This window comes from Arachis ipaensis, chromosome B8, assembly GCF_059453495.1.
Source record: "Arachis ipaensis isolate K30076 ecotype BB chromosome B8, ASM5945349v1, whole genome shotgun sequence".
Taxonomy (NCBI): domain Eukaryota; kingdom Viridiplantae; phylum Streptophyta; class Magnoliopsida; order Fabales; family Fabaceae; genus Arachis; species Arachis ipaensis.
Genome location: NC_142443.1, coordinates 26,605,359 through 26,611,358, shown reverse-complemented (window position 1 = coordinate 26,611,358; position 6,000 = coordinate 26,605,359).

Here is a 6,000-nt window from a genome sequence, read left to right as displayed (position 1 = left end):
CTACTCGACGTTGATTATGTATCCAAATGTGTGGAAGCGATACCCACCCGGTCGGATGATGCTAACGTAGTCCTTTCCTTTGTGAGAAATAATATCATTTGTAGATTTGGGTCGCCACGAGCAATCGTGAGCGACCAAGGTTCATACTTTTGCAACAGAAGAATAGAAGGACTCATGAAGAAGTATAGCATCATGCATAAAGTAGCCACGGCCTACCACCCACAAACAAACAGCCAAGCCGAGGTTTCCAATCGGGAGATTAAACGTATCTTGGAAAGGATTATGAAACCCAATAGGAAAGATTGGAGTGCCAAGCTCACCGATGCATTATGGGCCTACCGTACGGCATACAAAACGCCAATTGGCATGAACCCCTTTCGGTTGGTGTATGGCAAAGCTTGCCATTTACCGGTGGAAATAGAGCACAAGGCATATTGGGCCATCAAGGAGTGTAATCCGAGTTTGGGTGGAGCCGGAATTGAGAGGAAGCTACAATTAGCGGAGTTGGAATGTTTGAGGCTTGAAGCTTATGAGAACTCTAGACTTTACAAGGAAAAAATAAAAGCCGTGCATGATAGGAACATAAGAGGCAAAGAATTTAAAGCCGGTGATCTAGTCCTTCTTTACAATTCTAGATTGAGATTGTTGCCCGGTAAACTAAGGTCAAAATAGGAAGGCCCATATCAAGTAGTGAAGACGGAACCCTATGGGGTTTACCATTTGTGCCATCCCTCAAGGTCGGATATCTTCAAAGTCAATGAGCATCGTCTCAAGTTGTATCATGGTGAGCAAATGAAGAGCAACAAAGAGGTTGAGGTATTCCTTCTGGAAGACGCACCTCTTGGCAAAGAGCAATGAACAAGTGAAAGTCCAACTTAAGGACATTAAATAAAAGTGCTAGGTGGGAGACACCCCACCATGGTGAGATTTATCCTTTCCCTCCTTTGTATACCGTCTTCTCTTTTAAATTCTTCATTGTTTTGTAATTGCTTAGCTACACTTTTTCTTGATTAGCATTGCTTGTGCCTACCTTGGATAACTTGTTCATAAAGACTTGCATTGATTTTTCCATGAATGACTTGATTGTGTGGTAGAAGCACACTTCTCTTTCGATTTTGCATTGATTTTTGGTGTTTTTGACTTCTTTGGCTTGTTTGGCCAGTGAATAAATGATAATTAGGTATTTTTTCTATTCATTCAAAAAAAGGGGGGGAGGGGGGCACGCACGCGCGCACTGTGCGCGTATGCGTCCCTAGGCCTTCGCAACCCCTGGGCCATTTACCAGAGTTGTGCAAATTCTGGGCCAGCTTTGGGCCCTGGGCATAACCAACATCACGCGTGCGCGCACGAGACGCATACGCGTCCATGTCAATTCACGCAAAAACATGCGTGCGTGCACTAGCCGCGTACGCGTCACTACTGCATTTTGCGATCCTGGGCCATCGTCCAGAGAGTTGTGCCCTGGTTGGGCCAATTTCATGCTACTGGCCCAGCTCAATTCACGCTTAGGCGCACCTGGCGTGCACACGTACCTCGACCATAATGCCAATCGACGCGTCAGCGCACCGTGCGCGTCCGCGTCGCTCAACAAATTTTACTTCCTGGTACTTTTTCCCGAGAGTTGGGCCAGAGTTGTGCCCAACCTGTGCTGAGGGCACAACACATATGCACGCGCATGCGCACCTGGCGCTCGCGCACACCCTCACATTTCGCTACTTCCCGCACACGCGCACCGTGCGCGCCAGCGTCGTTACTGATTTTGCCCATGCGCGCGCGCGTCGGTTTTGCTAACCAATTGAATGAAAGTGTGCCTTTCTCCCTCCATTTTCTTTCCTTCTTCTTACCACCACCCCTCTTCTTCACCTCTATTCTCCTCTACCATCCCTACCTCTTCTTCTCCGCCACCTCCGGCGGCAACCACCACCTCCAGCAGACCCACACCTCTTTTCCCTTTCCTCTTCTTCACTAACCTTTCTCTCACCTCTTCTTCACTAACCTTTCTCTCACCTCCATACCCTATCTCCTTCTCCCCCCCCCCTCTAAGGTACCCCTCCTTTCTAAATCTTTATTTTTAGTTCCCCTTTCCTTTTTTTTTCCATCCCCCAATTACATGTTCTTAATTTTTAAGTAGTTGCATTCGTGTTCTCCTTGTTTATTGCATTTTATTTCCTTATTTCTTTTCATTTTCTCATGGGTGTTCTAAGTGGATCTTACTCATGCATTGATGAGTTTGTTTGATTTACTTGCTTTCTTTTGCATTTAGTGGTGTGATATGATGATTGACGATGCTCTTTGGGGTGCTACATTGCCACTCTTCTCTAAGTTTTTTTTTCATAAAGGGATGCACACCAAGTGTTTGATGAAAGAACCATATGACTTCTTGGAATCATTTTGACTAAGTGTTTTCTATTTTGGTGTTCCTTCTCATTCACTTGTTTGTTCATGTATACATTGAGCTTACCACATTTCTTGTTTCATTTCTACAAGCTCATCCCATATTTTACTTACTTCTTGTTGTTATTGTTATGAGTGTGCGCTTCTCATGCTTCGTGTTCGCATGCCTATACCACTCATGTATCACATGCTAGTGACTAGCTATGATCTTCATTATTGTCTTAGTTACATATTGCAGCTGTCATGTATCTAAGCCACTTATTCTTTTGTGCTTTATCATTTGCATGATTGTTCTTTCTTGGCGCCTCTTTAAGCTTAATTTCACCACCTTTCCTTCTTTTCTAGGATGGTGCTCAAAAGAGACAACGAAAAGGCGCCCAAGAAGGCACCATCACGGTCTACTGGCAAAGCACACCAAGGCCCGCAAGCTAAGGCCCTCCTCACCAAGCCCAAGAGCGTTGCTAACATTGATGTTTCGAAAAAAGACAATTCGGCGAGGGATCCGAACAAGTTCCCCAACCACTATTGTGAACTTGTCTATCCCTTGATCAAGCCAAGAAACTATCATGCGGAGCCCCTTCTGGCCCCTCCGGCTCATGTCATACCGCTCATTTTGCCCCGCATCGAACGGCGGCAATGGGAATTCCTATTGAGGAAGCCACAGGAGGCGAAATTGTCATGGGTGTCTGAATTTTACACCAATTACCATTCCCCTTCTATCACATCGGTATTGGTGCGCCGAAGGCAAGTTCCCGTCACGGAGGAGGCCATTCAAAATGTGCTTAAGACCGGACCGTTAGCGGACGGGGTTGATGCCTATCAGGAGATTTTGTCGGCCCGGTGCGAATATGCGTTTGATTGGGATGCTATCCTTAAGGTCATTGCCACACCCGAATCATTCTGGATTCGAGGAAGGATGAGGCCCCGGCCCAAGGGCATTGACGCACGTTTTCTCACCAGAGAGGCTCAAGCATGGGCCTAAATTCTAGCCCACTACGTGCTCCCAAGCACCCATGGCTCATCTATCACTGTCGAGTTAGCCTTGTTGGTTTGGTGTGTCCTCACAAAGAGGCCGGTGCATATCCCCCGTCTCATCCGCCAATCTATGGGCCGTATTCACGCTAAAGGGAATCTATCTTTTCCCGCTCTAGTGACCGACTTAGTCGCCGCAGCCGGTGTTCCCCGAAAGACCAAGGATAGAAGGACCATGATCCCGATGGACGGAGATGTTGTTCCAAATGGGAGGTACCTTTATCCTCCGGCGGACACCGAAGAGCCACACTTATCCGTCCCCCTGCGCATCCCCTCTCCCTCATCCGCACCACCAAAGTCATCCATGCAACGCATAGAGGAACTCCACAAGAAACTTGACCGTTATGAGCGATGTAACCAATGCCGATACACTTTTGTCAAGAAGCTTCTAAGTTGCCTAGCACCGCCTATGGAAGAACCGGAGATTTCCACGTCCACTGGTACCAATAATGATGAAAGCGATAATGATGAAGAAGTAGATGGACACGCGGAAGCCGATCAACCACTCCGTCTCACTCAAGGCACGGAGGACCGTGCCAACTTCTAAGTATGGAGAGGTCGGTCGGCCGACCGGTCTCCGTAGGTAACACCCGAATAAATTCCTTGAACCTCTTGTCTTAACTAGAGTAGATTGCATACTAGGTCTTTCATTCTTGGCATCTTTTGCATATTAGTATATCTTAATAAATCCGCTTGGTTAGAGCAATGATTTCTATTCTAGAAAACTAGAATTTTATAGCAAACCTACCAATTTTGAAATTTGAAAATCTTTTGATGCTTAACTTGTTTGAAGAATGTATTTTGGAACATGGGATTTGAGCCAAGACCACAAGCAAGTGGGTTTTGAGCCTAATGGTGTGGTTACATCTTATAACCACTTATTTTTCCTTCTTGTGTGAAATTGTTCTCTTCCTATGATTATGATCTTTGATTTGTTTAATTCTATATGTCCATTATTCCTTGTATTCATGCATGTATATGATTGAGGCCATCATTTTATTAGCTCACTTACCCAAATAGCCTTACCTTTTATCTCCCATTGTTAGCTACTTTGAGCCTATGATTAACCCACTTGTTCTTAATTTAGCACATTACAAACCTTAAAGCAGAAAATAATAAATGTCCTTATTTGGATCTTTGATTGGCTTAAGCTAGTGTGTGTGTGTGTGTATCATTCAAGTGTAGGAAAACTTGGGACATTGGGTGAATAAAAAGGTAGCCTTGTATTTTTATTGAAATGATTAGGAATTGATTATATGCTCATGTATTGATAAAATGTATAGACATTATGCATTGATGTTAAAGAAAAGAAAAGAGAGAAAAAGAAAAATAGTATGAAAAAAAAAAATATATATATATATATAGAAAAAGAAAGAAATAAAAAGGGGACAAAATGCCCCAAAGCAAAGTTCAATAAGGATCAATGCATAAATGTTGTGAAATGAAAAGAAAATGCATGAGTATGTTAAAAAGTGAAGAATGGATAGTTAGGTTAGCTTTTGAATTGTATAGGATGTCATAGGTTAGGTGGGAAGTTTAAGCTTATCAAAGATTCAAATTTCAAGCTCACTTGACCAAATATGCACCCTTACCTCGACCCTAACCCCATTACAACCTAAAGAAAAGACCCCATGATACTTGCATGCATGCATGGAATATATGTTGATTGTTAGAAGAAAAACAAATTTTGGAAAAGCATGAAGTAGGGATGGATTGAGTGATCAACCCTATACACCGAGCGAATAGAGCGCAAATACTTCCGGTGAGGGGTTCGAAGCTCAATTCCTTGTTTCCGGCTCTCGCGAGCGTTCTTCATACAAGTTATGCATATTTCATTCTGATGACTAGAATTGGTAGAGTTCATACATTGCCATCATTCTGCTCTATGTGCACATACATATGTGTCTTCTAGAAAGATTGAATTACTCTTGGCCAAGTAGATAATAGCATGTACCCTAGTTGCATTCATGTAGGTAGATCGCATCACATGAGTCCTACACCCTTGTAGTCCTTTGATCTTTTGCTTTCCCATAGCATGAGGACATGCTATACTTTAAGTGTGGGGAGGTTGATAAACCCCGTTTTTAGGGTTTATCATGCATAGAATCTAAGGGCATTTTACCTCAAAGATGAGAATATGCTTCTTTGTATCAAAATTTAGATATTGTAATCCTCCTCTATTACCATTAGATGCCTTGATCCATTTGTTAAGTAATTTCAGAAGTTATAGGGCAAAAATGGCCAAGGGGAATGGAGGAAGAATGCATGAATGGAAGGAACATGAAACAAACCAAAGAATTGAAGTTTGGACATGCGCGCGCACGCGCACCGTGCATGTACGCGTGGATGCGCTCATCCAGAGCCAGCGCAGTGGAGCCGAGCGAGGAGCTGGCGCGCTTATATGGCTGGGCCATATCCCTTATGACACTCGCGTGCATCGTACGCCTGCGTGCAGATCGCAAAAGAGCCCAAGGACGCGTACGCGTGCAGTGCGCGTACGCGTCGATATGCGCACATGATTTTTTTAAATGAAACACGTGCCCAGCAATTTCAAGGGGTTTCCAGGCCCTGTTT